The sequence below is a fragment of the Megalobrama amblycephala genome, linkage group LG6, assembly GCF_018812025.1.
Source record: "Megalobrama amblycephala isolate DHTTF-2021 linkage group LG6, ASM1881202v1, whole genome shotgun sequence".
Taxonomy (NCBI): Eukaryota; Metazoa; Chordata; class Actinopteri; order Cypriniformes; family Xenocyprididae; genus Megalobrama; species Megalobrama amblycephala.
In genome coordinates, this window is record NC_063049.1 from 9,592,461 (window position 1) to 9,614,666 (window position 22,206).

A 22,206-nucleotide genomic window follows, 5' to 3' on the forward strand; every position below is an offset into this window, starting at 1 on the left:
TTAAAATGAAAGTGACGTGTCGTCTAGTCCCATACTCAGAATTTGTGTTCTGCATTTCACCCATCCAAGTGCACACACACAGCATGAGTATTAAAGGTGCAGTAGGTGATCTGGGAGATGCTAGCATTGAAAGCATACAGTCCTCCTTGCAAATCGCCATCCAAAGCCATGCCTCATCCAAAACATATGAATGCGCTGCTCTTGGCAAAGTGTCACAAGAGATGGTGTTAAAACCTACCTCATGGTCTCAAAGCACATAACATTACAATAATAATGAACATAAAAAACATAGAGCACAGCAAATGGTTTATTAGGCTGCTGTCACTTTAAGAGCTGACGCTGTCAAACATGATGCGGATCTGACGCGCATCTCATTTTCTCACAACTCTTTAAGGTCTTTTAAGATGTTATTTAACTCATTGATCATAATTCTGTGTTATTGTTTATTCAAGCGAGAAAGAGATCTCAATACTGCCGATCTTTCTGTGCACACGAGTCGTGTGTGTGTCACACAGACACAACTCCCAATCTCCTCTATATCACTTTAAAACACAGCATTCTGTGCAGAATTCAAATGGGTCCAATACGTTTTGTGGTCTGCGCCAACTCAGATATGATCTGCTGTGTGCTATCGTGTCTCTGGACTGGAGCAGACTGTGTGAGCACTGCGGCGGTTCGTGTGACACTAACGTGAAACCAGACTTCATTTGGCACAATGGAAAGTATTTTTACACCGTCTTAATCGTTCCATATCCCTTAAATAGTGCACTATGTGCCATTTCCACTGTAGAAAATAGTAAATGTGTGAACAAGTAACCAATTTTAGCCACAGCTTCAGTGTCTGTTTATAATGTAGGGGGTGGGATGCTTTAGATTCTAGAGGACATTTGATTGGACAGAAAATATGATGAGAAGCTGAAGCGCAAGGTGATGTCATCAAATCGTTGATCATTGGCGGAAGTGGCTAAAGTAAAGATTACTATATATATATATATATATATATATATATATATATATTGTAATCTTTTTTTGGTTTCATTTAATCTTATTTTTTAACACACAGGGTGGATATCTGCATTCACTGAGGTTTAAAATAAGATGGCATGTTTATTCAGAGCTGCATTGACCTTTTTTGTTTCGTGTATGGGAACTATGAATGAATTTAGAAAAAAGTACTTGCAATTACATATAATACACAAGAACAATTAGAACAACTCCTTAGTCCTTGATAAATAATTACAAATAAATAAACATTTAGTTTAAAATAAAATAACTTTATTAAGCTAGTATTTGGCTGATTAGAGTATGACAGAGTATTCAAACCTGTACTGTAACTTATTTATTAAAAGCAGTACAGTGAGAATAAAGAGTCAAACACAGGCACTGCCTCAAAGAACCCATAAACGATTGTACACACTCAGATTTGAAGTTAATCTCAAAATTCAAAATGTTTTCACCATAGTAATGAGACTAAGAGACTTTAAGAATGTTTGACATTTTCATCCTGCACAAATTTTTATTTTGGAATCACAAACTAAATTAAAACTACACTGAAAGGGCCCTTGCACCCTTAAGGAAAACAGTGAACAGTGAGCATTTAAGCGGGTAAATATAGGAGGAAAAATAGCAGCCATTTTGATGTGCCACACTTCCTGTTGCCAGCAGGAGGCGCTTTGGCTATAACTGAATATTGCCATGTAGATGTGTTCAGGCCAGGACTGTTATCAAACATGTGAAGTTTGGGGCAGATCGGACATTGTATATCCAAGTTACGACAAATTCCTGTTTCATAGTGAAACATCGAACTTTGTCAATCCGCAACAGACACGCCCTTCGGTGAAAACTCTAGATCTTCGCAAGTTAACATCGCAAAAGCCTTAAGAATAGGCTGACCAAATATGACATTGATCTGATTAGATCTCTAGGAGGACTTCCTTAAAGTATAACATCTGAAAATGGCAAAAACTGCACAAATTTTGCAAAGAAAATTCTAAATATTTGACTTCCTGTTTGGTTTCAGATAGTTCTCCCAGGGACTGACTTTTTTGTAGGTATTGGGCTGATACATGTGTCTTCCGAATTTCATACCTGTACGTGAAACGTAACGTGAAGGGTGCTTAATTGAAATTTTGTAGATGGCGCTATCTAGTCATTTTGCCACACCTAATTCAGAAACCCATATCAGATGTAAATTTTCACCCCTTCTGACGCGTGTACAAAGTTTCATGAGTTTTCGAGCACATTTAGATCCTCAAAAATGTGATTCATTTCAGAGAGGAATAATTAGAAATGGAGCAATTCCAAAAGGGTCCTCACACCATCGGGCCCTAATAATGAAAAAGGCAAACTAAACAGTATATTACTGAGCAATGTAAGGGAAACCCAGACTTGAGGATGAAGTTTGAACAGATGCAGGTATTTATTCAACACAATATATTCACAGTGAGTAAAGGCAATGATAGTAGTGCAGAGAAACTGGATATGAGAAACTATCTTTCACCAAGTTTGGAAGAGTCCGTTGATGAATCAACACACAAACAGCAACTTATCACAAAGAGATAAATGTTTTTAATGTAAAGTAAATGTTTTTAATGCAAACTGGCAACTGAGGCTGGGATGCTGTTATTATGGAAAGTAAATAGAGAGGGCCAAAAGTAATATATATATATGTAAGAAAGACATGTAAAAAAAATGTGAATTTTCAGCAAGTTCAGCAAGAAGTTCCTAGCATCTTCAGCAATGTCATCCAGAGCTCTCTTAAGCATATTTGAGACTGTCACATAAGACAGTCCTCCTGCCACTAAACTGCCAATAATGGGAATGAGGCTCAAAATTAACTCAACAGTATTTTCTGATACAAGAAGAGACGCAGCACCCAGCCAGGTTAATATTGAACTTGGGTTTATCCCTTGATGCAGAGGAGACTTCATCAGACTCTTCAATTCCTTTACAGTTTTCCCAGATCTTTGACAGATCTTCTGCAGGGATGGATCATCCAGACCAAACGCGATGTAGTACTTTGTTAGCTCTGTTGCTATGATGGTTATATCTACAGCGATTGAAAGACCAGGAAGAGGCATAGCAGCTGCACATGCAGACAGGAAGGCAACTATAGAGATGTTTTCCTCTAGAGCTTTCTTCTTTTTCTCATTAATCTCCAGTGTAATATTCGGCAAAGCCAACATCAGCACACGTCTCTTATGCTGTGGAATCTCTTTCTCCATTCTCTCCTGCAGCTGATTTAAATCGTCTCGGTTACGTATGTAACCCTCGTTCCCTGAAGGAGGGAACGGAGACGTACGTCAGTAGTGACCGACGAATTGGGATATCGCTTAGAGAGCCCTATCAGCTTCGTGTGAACTAAAACAAGCCAATGGAATTGGCGTGCGATATTTGCACAATGCGCACCGCCTCCGACAGGTGTATATAAATAGGAAGCAGATGCAATCGCACTCTGTTTTTCACTGAGGAGACAACTGGTGTCCGCACATCAGCGAGGGTACAGAAACTGTGGTGACGGGACGTACGTCTCCGTTCCCTCCTTCAGGGAACGAGGGTTACATACGTAACCGAGACATTCCCTTTCAGTCGGTCACGTTCGACATACGTCAGTAGTGACCGATGAATTGGGATCCCAACTAAAGCGCCACAGTTACGAAACCCCTGCTCAACGCGAGCTCTGGCCGCCCATAGCACCGGAGGAATGGAGAAGGGGGTGAGCTCACGCCGAGGAGTTTACTGCTGTTTTACCTAATACCCACTAAGTAAACTAGACTACACTGGGGAAGCGAACCCGTAGGGGACGCTGCGGAGGCCACTACCTACCCAATGGGGGAGGAGTTTACGTGGAGAATACACATATGGACTGGCCCGGGGGGCAGTACGCATATGGAGTCCCTGGGATGGCTCCACCTGGGTAGGGGGAGACTCATCTGACAGGTGACAGCAGAGCTGGCTCTGCTAAGGGAAAGACACGGACTCGCCGTAGGGAGTTTTAAACCGTGGACAATTACACATATGGGACCGCTCACGTAGAGGAGTCACGACATATGGACCCCAGCCAACAGACAGCGTCAGCGACGGATGTAGGCCTGGCATCAGACACTCCGCAATGTCCGAGCCGAAGGGGGAGGCGGAGGAACTCGACAGGGTTCGCCAAGCGGGGAACGCGACTGGAGTCGAAATATGCACGCATCCGGCCCAGGGGGCGGGAATGGCATTGCAAGCCGACACTTAGAGCGGGTTCAACTCATCTACCGGCTAGTGGAAGCGAGTACACGGGAAGATACCGGCTCTACACGTAGGCTATAGAATCTAGCGAACATGTTAGGTGTCGCCGAGCCCGCAGCTCTACAGATATCTGTCAGCGAGGCGCCTGCGTGCCAGCGAATTCTAGGCACGATTCGTTGACCGAAAATGCATGCAGATCCCCTACCCTCTTAGGGGAAGCCAATGCAACCAGAAGGACAGTTTTGAGAGACATTACTTTCAGGTCGACTGATTGCAAAGGCTCAAAGGGATGACCCCGGAGAGCTGTGAGAACCAGGGTCAGATCCCAAGAGGGTACGGAGGAAGGGCGAGGAGGATTCAGTCTCCTCGCCCCCCTCAGGAATCTGACGATCAGATCGTGTTTCCCCAGGGACTTACCCTCAACTGCATGGTGATGTGCAGCGATAGCGGCGACATACACCTTGAGGGTGGAGGAAGACAGCCTTCGCTCCAAGCCCTCTTGCAGGAAGGAAAGCACAGATCTGACCGAGCATGATCGGGGGTCCTCTCCGCGAGAGGAGCACCATTCAACGAACAGGTTCCACTTCAGCGCATAGAGGCTCCTAGTGGAAGGAGCTCTAGCGGAAGTGATGGTGTCTACGACCGCTTGCGGGAGATCACTCAGAACCTCCGCATCCCGTCCAGGGACCACACTTACAGGCCCGGGACGGGAGGCGCGGCTCACCACGCCAGCCGGTGGCCGCTGGACACAGTTGCATCGCAACAGACCGCTCGACTGGTGGGATCCTCACGTATCCCCTGGCTTCCCCGCCGTCCAGGGAGGTGAAGGCGGACGAGGGACCAGGCCTTGCACGAACACTATACGGTGCTTGCCAAGACCTGGTCACCTCATCGTGCACTTCCGGGAAGAAGGGCATTGGGGCGGGACGCTGGGTTTGACCAGCGCGACCCCCCCCCAAGTACCAATCATCCAACCGAGATGGGCCGGGGCAGGGTGGAGGATTCCACACGAGCCCAACACACTCGGCGGCCCGGGAAAGCACAGCCGTCAACTCGGGATCTGACTCGGGCAACGCTACCGTCCCGGAGGGCGGCAGCGCAGCGGATCTTCCTCCCCCGAGGACTCTGGCTCACCTTCCGATGCAGAGATCGACATCTGCTCCGCTGCAGGCGCACCAAAGGTAACGGCTGGACAGTCCGTAGAGGGCCCAGCGGAAACCAACGGCGGCAAGATGGGTTGCGGTGCTGACGAGGCGGCAGGGGCCCGCGGAGCGACGCTCGGCGGGGAAGCCCTAACCGTGATCCTCAAGTCATCCTTCCTATACGCCGCCGAACCGTCATTCCGTCCGGGGCCGGAAAAAAAAGTCGTACGGGGCATAGGGGAGGGGACCCCCGCTTCCTGAGACTTCAGGAAGGAGAGTCTAGACCTCAGCACCGCGATATTCATATTCCCGCAATGGGAACATGAACCATCCACAAAAGCTGCTTCAGCGTGCTGAACGCCCAAACACGAGATGCAGCGATTGTGCCCATCAGCAGGGACCAGGGAACGACCGCACCCAGTAACGCACAGACGAAATGACATACTGTCAGGGTTCGTCTGTAAAGCTCTTTTAGAAGGGGAACAGTCAGCTCACTCGTGCTGAAGCACACAGGGAGTGACGCGATGTGTTCAGGTACACCACTTCCTGACACACCGGGGAAACCGGCCCAAATCGCAACACACACTATTCTTTTAGGTGGATTTGAGGGTTGCTGTAAAAACAGCAGTTGAGAGCTTTAAGCTCAGGCTCCCCGGAAGCTCGCGACCTCGCTGAAGTGCCTTGACTACCAACACAAAACAGCGCTGTTGATCCTCTTCTGAGGCAGTTTTAGTTTTAGTTTCACTTTGTGAAAGTCTTCTTTGAAGCAGAACACCAGTGTTTGGCTCCGAAGCGAAAGACAGAGTGCGATTGCATCTGCTTCCTATTTATATACACCTGTCGGAGGCGGTGCGCATTATGCAAATATTGCACGCCAATTCCATTAGCTTGTTTTAGTTCACACGAAGCTGATAGGGCTCTCTAAGCGATATCCCAATTCGTCGGTCACTACTGACGTACGTCGAACGTGACCGACTGAAAGGGAACATATTTTTCAAGCTCAAAGGCAGAGATCAGGAACACAACAGGATCCTCTATACCAATCTTTCTCAGACCTAGACAGAATCAAAAAAGTCATCAACAAAGGATTATATATATTTTTAATAGTATCTTATTAAATAGGCTGATAGGCCAATGTATACCATCCAGCATAATCATGAAAATTAAAGCAGTGCTGAATCCCTATTGTAATTGCAAGGATTTTTAGGGGCCAAGCACCGAAGGTGCTTAGGCACCTATTGTTATTGTTGGCGTTCCGTACGCTTATTATTCTTCTTCTTCTTCTTCCGCTCTTGAAGTCTATGGCAGCCCATAGAACCGCTTGCGGGAAAGTTGTGAAATTTGGCACACAGTTAGAGGACAGAATGACCTTTGTCCATAGCAAATTTGGAGTCTCTAACTCAATCCCTCTAGCGCCACCAGCTGTCCAAAGTTGCACTTATGTTTATGCTAATAACTTTTGAACCATAAGGGCTAGAAACAAAATTCTTTTTTCCTATGATTCCTTGGGTCAAGACGAATCGATTGCATCATATGACGTCATTTTCCGTCATGAAAATTTTTCCGCCATTTTGAATTTTCTGAAAAACCTACTTTTTCGAACTCCTCCTAGGCCGTTAGTCCGATTTTCATGAAAATTGAACCAGATCATCTTCAGACCATGCTGAAAAAAAGTTATGGAATTCAAGTCGATTGCTCAAACCGTTTTCGAAAAACACACGAACGAATTGTACGTAGCGCTTGCGAAAATAGAAGTAAGGCTGTATCTCTGCAACACTTTATCATATTCAGACCAAACTTGGTACATGTCTTCACAAGCATGACCTTAGGCACCATGCAGTGTTTCGGCTCAGCGCCACCTACTGGTGCGGAGATATGAAAAATGGATATTTTTGCTTATAACTTCTGAAGGGTTTGTCCAAAAATCATAAATTTGGTCTTGTTGGATTCGGGGTATCATGCCGAGTCAAATGATATCCAATTTTCTCATATCGGACATTTTGGCCGTCGGCTATTTTGAATTTCGTGCTATAAATGCTGTATTTTACGAACGCATTAGCGTATCGTTACAAAACTCGGTATGGGTCCCCAGCACAATACCCTGAAGGAGCCTGAGAAGTTTCAGCACTGCGCCACCTTGTGGTCAAAAGTTATAACAAAATTTACAGAAATGCTAATAACTTTTGACTATATTGACCGATTGTAATGGAACTTGTCTCAGTAGATTCCTTGGTTCATGCTGAGAACATAGATATCAAATTTGCCATAGTCAACTGAACTTCCTGTCTGCCATATTGTTTTTCTTTAAAAACCTACTTTTTCGAACTCCTCCTAGACCTCTGCTCCGATTTTCACCAAAATTGAACCGTCTCATCTTCAGACCATGCCGACAAAAAGTTATGGATTTCAAGTCGATAAGTCAAACTGTTTTCGTATACCGGAGCAAAGAATTTGAGATATGCTGCAAAAATTACTCTTGAAGCTGTATCTCTACAATGCTTTAACATATTCAGACCAAACTTGGTACGTGTCATCACAAGCATGACCTGAGGCAAGATACAGTGTTTCGGCGCAGCGCCACCTACTGGAGTGGAGATATGAAAAATGGTTATTTTTGCTTATAACTTCTGATGGGTTTGACCAAAATTCACAAATTTGGTATGGGTCATCAGGACAATGCCCTGAAGGAGCCTGAGAAGTTTCGGACCAGCGCCACCTTGTGGTCAAAAGTTATAACAAAATTGACAAAAATGCTAATAACTTTTTTTTCTAATTGCTCACTGCTGCTGTTGGTCTGATGCTCCCAGCCATGTTGGCTGGCTTCTTGTGCTGTTTTTGTGCTTGGCCCCGTAATTGCTGCTTGCAGCTATATTTATTATTATTATTATTATTATGCCATAAAAATGATCATGCTGATCAAACCGTAAGGCCTAGAGACTTGAAACTTGGCCAGATGATAGGTCTCAATTTGGGGAGATGTTGACAGAGTATGACCCAGATTGGCCAATAGGTGGCGACAAGGTTAATGGAGGCCGATCGGAACAAAAGGTCATGATGCCCTAAAGGAGCCTGAGAAGTTTCAAGCCAGCACAACCTACTGGTAAAACTAAAATTGCTTATTACTTTGGGTGTGGTCAACTTATTTTCCCAGGAGTCACCTCATTAGACTCCTGGATCCTTGCAGAGTCCAATGATATAAAACATGCAAGGGTTCGCCTGATGGTTTGTGTAGTGTTGTGATTTAGCGCTTAAAAAACTTTTGCTAATATCTTCAAAACCGTTAGTCTGATCAAGACAAAACCACCATAGAAAATATGAAACCATTGGTCATTAACTAAACGATAATGCCCAAATGTCAAAAGTTTGATAGGAAGTGGCAAAAAAAAAAAAAAAAAATTATGCTCTCATATATGTCTATAACATCAAAACAAAATGAGATATTTTCACCAAATTTGACACACATATGTATGGACACCCAAAAAAGTGGTGGAGATCAGGCAATAGGTGGCGCTATAACTACTTCTTTAGTAAATTGCCTGTATTGGCTGTAAATGGTCTTTTCCATCTATGATATAAGTGTTTATATGCTTGCTAAATAAAATATAATACCTTTTTATGTATTTAAAGCCTTAAAGTGCTTGAACCCCAATAACTGGCCCACAGCTATATTTATAAACGTCTTTGATTTTACATATAAATGCAATATATTTTTATTCAATATAACAATTTTCAAACACAACAACACCTTAATCTATTTGTTGCTCAAATCATTGTCATGTGAACTGAATAACTAACCATTTTCACAATCCTTTCGGATGATATCCAGCATCTCTTTCTCATCAAAGTTCTTCTTCCTCTTCTCAGCATCAATGCACGAGTCAGTCTTTGAACGAACGAAATAAAACTTTTCCCCATGTTCTTGATCTCTGTGGCCAGCTGAGTGTGGCATTCTCTGAACCGTTCTGAAGCAATGATGATGAAAAAATCATAGCGTTTAAACTGAACCTTTTCAAGATACTCATCGGCTTTGAAGTCTGGTGTTCCAATGCCTGGAAGATCCCACACTTTCACATTTTTGTATTTTGGGTGAAGGTAAAATTCAGTCGTCACAGTGGTTTCTACTGGGCCAGTTTTAGCAGAGCCTTCATCTTAATCCCCTAAACCTCTGAACGCAGTGACAAACGTGGACTTTCCGGAACCCGACTCTCCCGTCACAGCGATGTTAAGTTCTTCCTGATCTTGCTTCTCAAGGTAATTTTTAATCATGTTTATTGCTGATGGGAGATCCTGAGTAGATATGAATGTTTTAAGATCTTCCAGGTACCTCTGAGTCATTTCACCATACTCTGTAAATGTAGCCATCTAAAATAGAATCACATCAACTGTATTATTAAAAAAAAACTATTGTAATATTATAAACAAACATTATAGATTTCTTTGTCTTTACATCATCCAAGGATGCATACCAGGCAGTGTACAATACATGCAATGAGCTATAAAAGCATATAACCAAACAATAAAAACAGAAAATCATTTTTTTTGTTCAGTTACCTTTTCATATGAATATTGCCCTGCCCACTTTAACAGAACTTCAATAATATTAGTATAATCTGTTTTTTGCTCTCTGAGCTGTTATCACAAGCCTTGCTCCTATGTGAAACCAAGACTGCATCCGAAAACCAGGGTTCCTACACATTTTCCATTTCAAAATTTCATACTTTCCCAAATTTCCAAATGTGTCTGTAGATTTTCAGACTAACATAAATGATTCATACGGCATTATTTTCAGCTTTATATTTGGTATCAAGTACCGTCATCTGTAAATATTAAGGGAACTTTTTTGCGTGCCAGCGCATTACAATTTCTATACCAATTTCCTGGCAATGTGTCACTGCCATCTTACTATGAAGAAAACAAGAGTATGGATTCACATGAATAGATAGAGATTTATTTTCTCCAAATTTGTCTTTCCATAGGGTTGTACCTCTAATATCAAGGCGTAATGTCCTCTGTGGCGACAGAGAGACCATGACACGAAATGGGCTGATGGTGCGATACGGCTTTGTGCATTGTTCTATTTGCCAAGTTCAAGGGTCTATAAAAAAGACTGGTAATGTAAATACAGTAAGTGTTCAAAATGTGGCTTTCGTTAGGGCAGTACGTCATATTTCAAGGCCTTAGGTCTGCTTTAACGACCAAGAAACCACACAGCGTAACCCAAACCCAAAACACTCATATAACCTGCATTTTTGCATCTTGAATTCATTCAGTCATGTTTAACAATCGCTAAAAAAAATCACTCAACAGCTGCCATGAAAACACAATTCTTGTATGATAAAATTATTTTCATTAAATTCTTAATTTTCTATTATAGAAAACTAAATAGGGGCAATACTCTGGAAATACAAATATTTTTCCATACTCTGCTTTCTTTTTTCTATACTTTTCCAGACCTGAAAATTACTCAAATCAAATTCCATACATTTCCAAACTGCGTAGAAACCCTGAAAAACTGAAAAATGCTGCCTTGGGGAATACACATTGAAGGAAGGAAGGCATCAAAACACGCTCGAATCCAATGTTAGCTTCACTTCCTGTCCGTTAGTGTCACTTCCTGTCCAATGTTGGCATCACTTCCAATCGTACTGTGACAACAGTTGAAGTAGTTGAGTGGCTAGTTATTATATTAAAGACTTGAGACACAGTATCTTTATCTGGCCCACTTGACCTAATGGCTGATCTAATCTTATTTCAAAATAAAGAATCATTATTGCATTTAATATGACTAAAACAAGGGAATCATGATGAGAGATCTTACCTTCCTTCTGACTTTGAAGCTTCTGCAAGAATAATTATTGGACCAAGAAGAGAAGTTTTCACAGATGTGAAATTGACTGTTGAATGAATAGAAGTAGAATCAATCAGGGCATTCAAAGCTTGATTCACCATTCAGTGAATGTTATTTGTGTACTAAAAGAAGACAAAGCTTTTTACGAAGGCATTTCACATCACAATATTTAAATATATATTTATATATATAAATCCATGTGAATAACGGTAGCATGACACTGACTATAGGTGTCAATGGTGACCATTAATAATAACTTTTTTTTATTTTACAACAAGAATGATATTTCCATCAAGAGTTACAAAATTTTCTAAACATCTGGACAACCAGTGAAACAGTAAAACTATGTGTGTCTTTTAAATGTTAACCCCTGATGCATGTCAGTTGTTGATTTGGCTGCGCTTCCCAAAAGCATCGCAAGCCTTAGTTCATCGAAGAAATCACTGATGGCAAAGGTTTCTATGATCTACTCATACTTTTCAATGCAGCCCTGCACATTTGGAAAGGAATGCCTTACAAAGTCTAGGGGCAGTCATACTTGCAGGCCTGCACTCTTATGGGAGACAGCCAAAACCATGGTAAAGTTAATCATTTAGCTTATTACTTGAAACTTACCTTTTAAAGTTATAATTTCAATATAGTGTATTATGCAGTAAATGCAATGTGAACTTGATGACAAGAAGTGAACTTAATTCTAAATATTAGGTGGTATTTCAAATATAATTTTACACATATGAGGAACCACTTAGCATAGCTGTTTGAGATGAGTAAAAATTAAACTACTGGATATTACCTTTATTCAATATGACTTTTAAGCTTCAGAGCACAAGATGCAGGAACAATTTTTAAACCAAGAAGAGAAGGGCAGTAGTTTCACTGCAAGGATAGAAGTTTGAAGTACATTCAAAACAATTAAATTACTTTAAGCCTATAAGATGTCAGTTCATTTTACATTTGACTGTTAAAAAAGTCTTCTGAAAAACACATACGTACACACACACACACGCGTATATATATATATATATATATATATATATATATATATATATATATATATATATATATATATATACACATATATATATAGTTGTTCATTGTTTGTTCATGTTAGTTCACAGTGCATTAACTAATGTTAACAAGATTTTAATAATGTATTAGTAAATGCTGAAATTAACATTAACAAAGATTAATAAATGCTATATAAATGCAGTTCAAACTTAACGATTATCAATGCAACAGTAAAAATAAACAAAAATGGAGACAAGTAGCCTGATTGTTTCTTACCAAATTCTTCTGAGCAATCCACACAGCAAGAAGAAACTGACAGCATATGATCTGAAGTCATGAGGACTGTGTTATCGCAGGCGTAAATATACAATAACAGCAGAGCACGATCCACCCAAGCAACACTTTCACTTTCACTGCCTAAATCACTAGTAACAAGAGTCAGAGTCACGTAATATGTGTTTGTCTGCACATAAGCAACACGTCCTAAACAAATGCAACGCAAGAAAAAGTTTTGCCACTCCAGAATTATCCCAGTATAAAATAAAAAATTTAAGCAGTGCTGCACTAACAAATGAATCTTATGAACCGGTTCTTTGTGAGATAAACAAAAAAAAATAAATAAATAAATAAATAAATAAAAATATAGTGAGGCCAAAATTCACGTACAGATTGAGTGTTTTCCCATTTGTTTGTGATTCGGAAAATGACCTCTTCTTGGCTAACTCAGAGGTCCTCTGAGAAATCTAATCCCATCTGGATAGGATATGTCCATATTGTTTGCTCCATTTTGATCATGGATATAGATCTTTTGCTATCTGACGAAAAAATAAAATGAACTGCAGTTAGGTAAGAATCTAATCTTAATTAACTAGATTGAAACATTTATGCTGACTTGTCTTAAAACCAACTTAAAGTCTTGTTTAAAAATGTAAAATACTATTTTGCTCAAACATCATTTGCAAAACTGATCCAATCTCAGTGCTTTGACATATTGGTCAGCTATTTCTTTCTAATGTTTGCAAATTCAAAAGTTTTTGCTGCTCTTAAACTTGCGTTTTATACAGGAAAATATACAGGATAAAGAGTATTATTTTATGATAAATTACTGTTGTCAGAAATTTACTATGAAATCAATGCATGCTGGGTCATTTTCGTTCAAATTCCTGAAAATGATGCTGACATCACAGTAATTTACTGCTCTTGTTTTACTGTGAATTCACATTATAAAATTGTCTTTTGCATGAGTGCTAGCTTTGGTGTTTCCACCCCTCATATTCCTCATACCTCCCCTCTGCTACACTACAAATAATTTTCTAGATCCACCCCTGCTCTAGAGTGTATGAGACACAAAATGTATCAGATTTCCTCTATTCAGTGATGAATGTATTCGGAAGATACCAGATCTAACAGCTAGAGAGGTGTGTGTGTGTGTGTGTGTGTGTGTGTATGTGTGTTAGTGTCTCTTTAGCATGCATTAGAGGGGAGTGCTTGCCCTTTAACCTCTGATTGGCTGAGGCATGCTGCGCATTAGAGAGAAAGGTATAATGAGGGATGGACAGCACGTGTATGTGTGTTGGACTGCATTACAAGTGTCTTCAGCTTAGGTTACTACATATATCTTTAAATACAGCAAATGAAGGGTCATTAGAAGCTCTTTTCCCAAGATACCCTTAAAATGTACCATGACTTTACTGTATCTTGTAGTATTATTTTTGTGGAATTAGTTTTTTTCTGGAAATATATGTTTCATTTTTGTTAAAGTATGATAATTGTTCTTATAGTTTCTAAATGTGCTTAGACTGCTATTAAAGGGTCAGTTCACCCAAAAATGTAAATTCAGTCATTAAAGGTGCTCTAAGCGATGTCACATGTTTTTAGGCTAAAACATTTTTTGTCATATACAGCAAACATCTTCTCACTATCCGCTAGCTGCCCGTCCCCTGAACACACTGTAAAAAAACGCGGTCTCTGTAGTCGCCACAAGCTCCGAAAATGGCAATAAAAACAAACTGGTGCAGCCTGGACCACGAATCATAATAAACATGCTCCAGCCAATAACCGACAAGAATGATTTTAAATGTGCGTTCATGACTGTTTCAGGAAGCACGGAGGGGAGGGGGAGGAGGAGGAGGAGGAGGGAGGGAGGGTCTAGCTAGCCTCTGTTTTGTTTGACAACACTTCGAACGTCAACAGGAAGTTACTCCGCCCAGGATCGCTTAGAGCACCTTTAAATACTCACCCTCATGTCGTTCCACACCCGTAAGACCTTCGTTCATCTTCAGAACAAAATTAAGATATTTTTGATGAAATCTGAGAGCTCTCTAACTCTTCAATAGACAGCAATTTACCCATCACTGTCAAGGTCCAGAAAGGTACTAAAGACCACATTAAAATAGTCAATGTGACTGCAGTGGTTCAACCTTAATGTTATGAAGCGACAAGAATACTTTTGTTGCGCAAAAACAAAACAAAAATGACGACTTTATTCAACAATATCTTTTCTTCTGTGTCATTCACCTATACTGTTTACGTCCAGCGCTTCCAGATTCTACGTCAGAAAGTATTGGCTGACGCAGAACATGTGAGCAGCATGAGCATGCGTGTGATTAATTTAATTAAAATATTTATTGTTAAAATATATATTTACTATGTATATCAGTCATAGAATAAATTCACCTTTCAGATAAATCTATTTAACTGGGATTTTACTGGGGTTTTGTCTGTCATTGGTTATTCAACTAAATTCTAAAAACAGATAGTTGATTTAGGATTTTACATTGACACTTTAAAAACATTTATAAGAATGTATAACATATAAACATTAATAAGAATGATTATAAAAGTCATATATACATTCTGTAAAATACCAGGGGGTTTCGTATATTTTATGACAACAAAATTAGCAAATGTTATTTCCCGTAATAACACATTGGCTGATGAATCATCATCCTGCACATGCTAAACTTATATTTAAATATGTTACAATTTAAAAGTTAATGCACATTATTCTTAAAGCGGAACTCAGTAAGATTTGCGAAGCTCCCCCTACAGGTTCCTTCAGTGAATCACACTGTCGTAAATACTCCAAGCGCAGCTCTGGACTACAATGACTACAACGCTCACCAGCGCAGTAGTTTTGCAAATACAGTACAAGAAATCTCGATGGAGGTGGGTAATTTTTTAAATTGTCTTATAAAGTGAGGTCGCTATGTGTATATTGAATTACCGTAAAGCATTTTGTCACTCTCGCGTGAACGTGAACATGAGGCAAGATTGTGTCGGGTCGGTGAAGCTCAACTCGCAAGTGCTGTTTGCTGGCGTAGACGTGCCAGAGGGGGTTAGTGCTCGCCTCAAACACACCACTACAAGTCAATTAACCATCGTAAGGACTTAGAAAACTATTTATGAAGGTAAAAAAAGTTACTTAGTTCTGCTTTAAAGGGGTCCTAAGATTTTTTTCCATGTTCATCTTTAGTGTGTAATTCCTCCAGCAGAAGTTCTTCTCTATATCAGTGTCACTGTTTCTGAACTCCCTGAAATGCCTCCATTGTAGTCTTGAGTTTTCTTCAGGGAACGAACACGTCACAATATTCAAACTCGTGGTTATGGTAAGGGGCGGGACATTTCCCATACTTTACATTTACATTTACATTTACATTTATTCATTTGGCAGACGCTTTTATCCAAAGCGACTTACAAGTGAGGAATACAACAAGCGAGTCGTCATGACGAGGCAAATAGACAAGAAGTGCTCATAATACAAGTTATAGGCAGTGCTCAGATTATCCTAAGCTACAATAGAGAGGGATTAGAGGAAGTGAAAGGAAAGGAATAAGTTTTTTTTTTTTTTTTTTTTTTTTTTTTTTTAAGATGAGGTTAAGTGCTCACGAAAGAGATGGGTTTTCAGCTGTCTTTTGAATATTGCCAGGGATTCCGCATTCCGGATGAAGGCAGGAAGATCATTCCACCAGCAAGGGACAGTGAATGAGAATGTTCTGGAAAGTGATTTCGTGCCTCTCTGTGATGGTACCACAAGCCTTCGCTCCTTTAATGAGCGCAGGTTTCTGGTAGGAGTGTAAACTCGTAAGAGTGAGTGGAAGTAGGAGGGTGCTGAGCCTGTGGTGGATCTGTAAGCAAGCGTCAACGCCTTGAATTTGATGTGAGCAGCAAGTGGTAGCCAGTGAAGAGAGATGAAGAGAGGCGTGACGTGGGCTCTTTTGGGCTCGTTGAAGACGAGACATGCTGCTGCGTTCTGAATCATTTGTAGAGGCTTGATTGTGCATGATGGCAGTCCAGCCAGAAGAGCATTGCAGTAATCAAGCCTAGAAATGACCAGAGCCTGGACCAGAAGTTGTGTTGCATGTTCTGTTAGAAAGGGCCTGATTTTCCTGATGTTGTAAAGTGCAAATCTGCATGACCGAGCTGTCTTTGCAATGTGGTCTTTGAAGGTCAGTTGATCATCAAGGATTACTCCAAGATTTCTGGCCGAATTTGATGGGGTAATTGAGGATGTGCCTAGCTGGATGCTGAAATCGTGATTTAGAGTCGGATTGGCAGGGAAGACGAGAAGCTCAGTCTTAGCCAGGTTGAGCTGTAGATAATGTTCTTTCATCCATGCCGAGATGTCCGCCAGACAGCTTGAGATTCGTGCAGCTACTGTGGGATCATCTGGTTGGAATGAAAGGAAGAGTTGTGTGTCATCAGCATAGCAATGGTAGGAGAAACCATGTGCCTGAATGATGGGACCAAGTGATGTAGTGTAAATGGAGAAGAGGAGGGGTCCAAGAACTGAACCCTGAGGAACACCCGTGGTCAGTTGATGAGCTTTGGATACCTCCCCTCTCCAGGCAACCCTGAAAGACCTTCCTGTGAGATAGGATTCAAACCAGAGAAGTGGAGTACCTGTAATGCCCAGTGATGAGAGGGTGGACAGGAGGATCTGATGATTCACCATGTCAAAGGCAGCAGATAGATCGAGCAGAATGAGAACTGATGATTTGGAATCAGCCTTTGCAATCCGCAGGGATTCAGTGACCGACAGCAGTGCAGTCTCAGTCGAGTGGCCACCCTTGAAACCAGATTGATTGACATCCAATTGGTTGCTCTGTGAGAGGAAAGATGACACCTGGTTGAAAACAACTCGTTCAAGTGTTTTTCCTATGAATGGTAGGAGAGAAACAGGTCTGTAGCTGTCTACAAGAGACGTGTTTAATGTGGGTTTCTTAAGCAGTGGGGTTACCCGAGCCTGCTTGAATGTGTTAGGGAAAGTGCCAGTGTGGAGAGATGTGTTGATGATGTGTGTCAGTGCTGGTAAAAGTGTGGGAGCGATGGCTTGTAGAAGGTGTGTGGGGATGGGATCTAGAGGGCAGGTAGTAGGATGATTGGAGAGGAGAAGTTTGGATACTTCTGTCTCAGTGAGGGGGAGAATGAAGAGAGGAGGTGTGTGGCTGTGTGTGTGGTTGGTCTGTGTTCCTGTGTGTGTGGAGCGGAGAACTGACTGCTGATGGTAGATGTTTTGTCAGTGAAAAATGTAGCAAAATTATCAGCAGTAAGGGATGAGGTGGGTGGTGGTGGAGGGGGACAGAGGAGAGAGTTGAATGTTTTGAAAAGTGTACGTGTGTTTGAAGCGCTGTTGATTTTGTTGTGGAAATAGGAGGATTTAGCAGCATGAATTTCAGCAGAAAAGGATGAGAGCAGAGACTGATAGCTACATAGGTCAAATTGGTCTTTTGATTTGTGCCACTTCCTCTCTGCAGCCCTGAGTTTGGTCCGATGTTCACGAAGAACATCAGATAACCAGGGATTAGAGGGAGTGGCACGTGCAGGCCTGGATGACAGAGGACAGATACTATCTAGAGAAGAAGTTAATGTGGAACATAAAGTGTCTGTTGCTGTATTCACATCCAGAGATGAGAATTGTGTGGGTGAGGGAAGGGAGGATGATACAGTAGAGGAAAGATCAGAAGAAGAAAGAGAGCGCAGGTTTCGTCTGAAGGTAACTGGTAGCGGGGTTGGTGGTGAACAAATGGGGAGTTGAAGATTAAAAGTAATGAAAAAATGATCAGAAAAGTGCAGAGGTTTTACCAGAATGTTGTCGGTGATGCAGTTGCGTGTGTAAATGAGATCAAGCTGGTTGCCAGATTTGTGTGTACTTGTGGTGATGAGCCGATTAAGATCGAATGAGGCTAGAAGAGAGTGGAAGTCAGAAGCATAAGGCTTCTCTAGATGAATGTTGAAATCGCCAAAAACTACAAGTGGGCTACCATCCTCTGGGAATGAGGACAGCAGCATGTCCAGTTCCTCTACAAAGGTACCCAGTTGGCCTGGGGGGCGATAAATTACTACGATATGAATTTTGACAGGAATTGAGATTGTAATAGCATGAAACTCAAATGAATTGTAGTTGCACAGAGAGGAATGAGTCGAGTATTTCCAATTGTCAGAAATGAGCAGACCTGTGCCCCCACCCCTCCCAGATTGGCGAGGGGTATGAGAGAAAGTGAAGTTGTTAGAGAGAGCAGCAGGGGTTGCTGAGTCCTCTGGACGAATCCAGGTCTCACTTTATCTGAATTAAATAAATACACATCTCTCGCTTTTGCTATTGTGCCAGCAATTACTCCTCCGTATCATATAGGTTGCCAACCCCTGGTTTAGGCTATTAAAGAAATGTAATTTCACGGGTTAGTGTTAGGTTAAAAGAAGAAATTTTGCTTTAAATAAATGTATATTTAAAAGCTGCCTACTTCAGTGTAATATGTTACCATATAGGGCTGAAACGATTCCTCGAGTAACTCAAATACAAAACTCGAATTATTTGCCTCGAAGCTTCGTTTAGTCCATTTAACTACACACGGAGCATAATGTTTCCCCACGGACCATTATTACTGACGCACAACCCACTAGACTCTGGACATGTGATACACAGAAGTCGCAGCAGAATGAAAAATGGAGGAATTAAAATGGAAAGATTAAGGCCAAATAAAACAGCAGAAAGTTTCCAAAGTTTGGGATCATTTCAAACTAAAACAGGAAGAAAACTCTGTACAGTGTGTTTACTGTAAGATTGAACTGGCGTACCACAACAGTACGACTTTGATACTTCAACACCTCAACCCGAAAACACCCAGTCCACGCATCAAGTCCACGGAGCGGAGTTGACACAAGGTAACGTTCATCACATTTAGGCTAAGCTAAGTTGCTAAGTTCATAAGACACTTCCATCAAAATACTGTTTAAACCAAAGTTGTGCAGATTTCATTAGAGATACTGTCTCACCTTCCTCCTCCTGCTGCTCCATTTTTTCCAAACACAGAGGTAACCTGATGTCTCTTTTATTCTCTGAGACATGATTGTAGTGTTTTGCCTAATGAGTTTGAACAGGTAAAACTTGAGTGAGACCAGTTGGTAATGAGGTTGTGGCCTTATGAAGGCCAGTCGTTTCCAAATGAACAAAATATGCAAAATTATTTGTGCTTAGACTTTTGCAAAAATGTGATTTTAGTGAAAAGAATGGGGTTGTGCTTATAGTTTAGCAGTCTGGAGTCTTGTTGATTCATAAGCTTTGAGTTTTCAGACTTAATGGGCTTAGTTCCACTTTTTGTGTGTACACAATGGAGAAAAACCTAATAATTTTTATTTCACCTCTTTTTCAGTAAATCACATGGACAGCTTCGTACAGACAGCTGCATCCTGTTCAACTGAGCAAGCAACTGAGTTTACAGCATTTTGAACATGATTGTCACAGACATGCGCCCACTGTCCATGGTGGAGGCTTTCAGAGGATGATCTCCACTATCAATCCCAGGTACACGCTTCCTTCAAGAACCTACTTCATGAAAATGATGGAGAAAAAATATAAAGAAATTAAAGGCAAGTTGAAGAAAATCTTTAAGGAGACTGACAGCATTGCACTCACAACTGACATTTGTTGCTACAGAGGCGTATCTGGGGGTGATGTGTCACTTTCTTGGGGAGGATTGGGAAATGGAGTCCCACAGCCTGACAACGATGCCCCTTGAAGAGAGACACACAGCTGCAAATATTGAAGAGTGGCTTGAAGACGTTATTGTCAAATTCGACATTCCACCAGAGAAAATCAAAACTGTTGTCTGTGACAACCGTGGTAATGTCATAGTAGCAGTGATTTTTGCAGAAAAGCATGGATGGGCATCAGAGATCAGTGCATCTCACCCTGAACTGTGGAAAGTGCTTTGAAGAACCAAGCTATTTCCAAGTGTGTGACTGCCGCAAGATGCCTTGTTGAACATTTTAAAAAGAGCGAGCTGGCATGCACCAAGCTAAAGGATAAGCAGCAGCAAATGGGCACACTGCAACACATGTTGGTGCAAGATAAAAGTACTCACTGTAACAGCTCTTATCACATGCTGTCCAGACTTCTGGAACAAAGATGGCCGGTGACTGTTGCCCTCTCAGACCGAGCCGTGACTCGGAGAGGAAAACATCACTACCTTGATCTCAGGCCTGAACAGTGTAATTTAATTGAGGAGCTATTTCAGGCCCTCGAGCCATTCGATGGAGCTATGGTGTTTCTGATTGGGCAACAATATGTTACCCTCTCTGCGCTTCCACAGCTAGTGCAAAGCCTAAAGACGTCCATACAGAGTTCAGTCATACCAGGCTCATGTCATTGAACAGATCACAACAAGATGGCAAGGGCTATCTGTGTTTCAACCTGAAACTCCAAACACAGTCCTAGTCACTGATGCACTGGATCCCAGGTTTTGAAAACTTAAGTTCTTGCTTGTTGACGATGTGTTGAAGGTCCAAAACACAGTACAATCCATGGCACTGGCTGCCAAAAAGCAAGGCAGCCCAATATAAGTGAAAATTGAGCCTCCACCACAGCACAAGACAACCAAGTAACACACAGACAAGAACCGACAATGAACTGAACAGAACAGGGAGTATAAATACATTGGGAAACATAATGATAGACAAAGAAACTAACTAGGACATAATCAAGACTAAACTGAACAGAAGCACAAGAAACAAAAAACAGGAGTGACAAGACTGCTAAACAAAACATAACCCCCCCCCCCCCCCACTCTGTAAATGACAGTACAATGGCGGAGGACAGGAGGGGGCTCAGGAGGCGGACGGTGAATAGGAGGAGTAACAAGAGGAGCTGGGAAGGTGGCCCTCCTTGGTGCAGCAGACGGAGGGTGGAGCCAAGGGAGAGTCCTGACAGCTCTCTTGGACAGAACCTTGGGCCCAATCAACAGAGGAGGAGCTGGGTGAGATGGTGATCGCAGAGAAGCTGCAGGGGCGACAGCCTGGGAAGACATCGCAGGTCTGGAGGTCCAAGGTGATGCCGCCAGCTCAAAGGACTAAGGTGACAACAGGGGACTGGCAGAACAGGGCGACACCGGAGGGAGTGGGGACCATAACGGTGTCGGAGGGAACGAGGATCCCAGTGGAGATGAAAGGGTGGAAGGCTGAGGCGCAGCTGGAGGCCCGGAAGACCATTGTGAAACCAGTGTGGTGATGGACCAAGGTAGAGCCAAGGGAATGAGGGAGTCCAGTGGAGCCTGAGTGATGGTTGACAACAGAAGAGGTGAGGGAACGCAGAGCCTACGAGGAGCTGATGGGCTGACAAGCCAAGGTGGAGTCAAGGGCTTGGAGTCCAGAGGTGAAGCCATGGGATCTGTCTTGGGGAGCTTAGCTGGTGGAGAGGAGACCCGAAGCAGAGCCGGGGAACTGGAGGGAGACAGCGGCGAAGGTCAAGCTGAGGGGCTGTGCGACACCAGCTGGCCAGGTGAGTCCAGCATTGATGGAGATTAGGGGTGTAATGGTTCCAATTTATTACACTATATGTTCAAGGAAAAAAGGACTACTGTTAAATAAAAATAAAGAAAATAAGAACAAATAATCTAACTACAAGCATCAGCACAAATAAATACAATAGATCAAAGATACAAATAAAATAAACAGTGATTTTCAGGTACATAAATTGAATGA

At 41.9% G+C, this 22,206-nt stretch overlaps 1 pseudogene; it reads right to left on the bottom strand.

Annotated features, from left to right (window-relative positions):
* Nucleotides 1–2,214: 2,214 nt before the first annotated feature.
* Nucleotides 2,215–12,678, bottom strand: LOC125269855 (annotated as a pseudogene).
* Nucleotides 12,679–22,206: the final 9,528 nt, after the last annotated feature.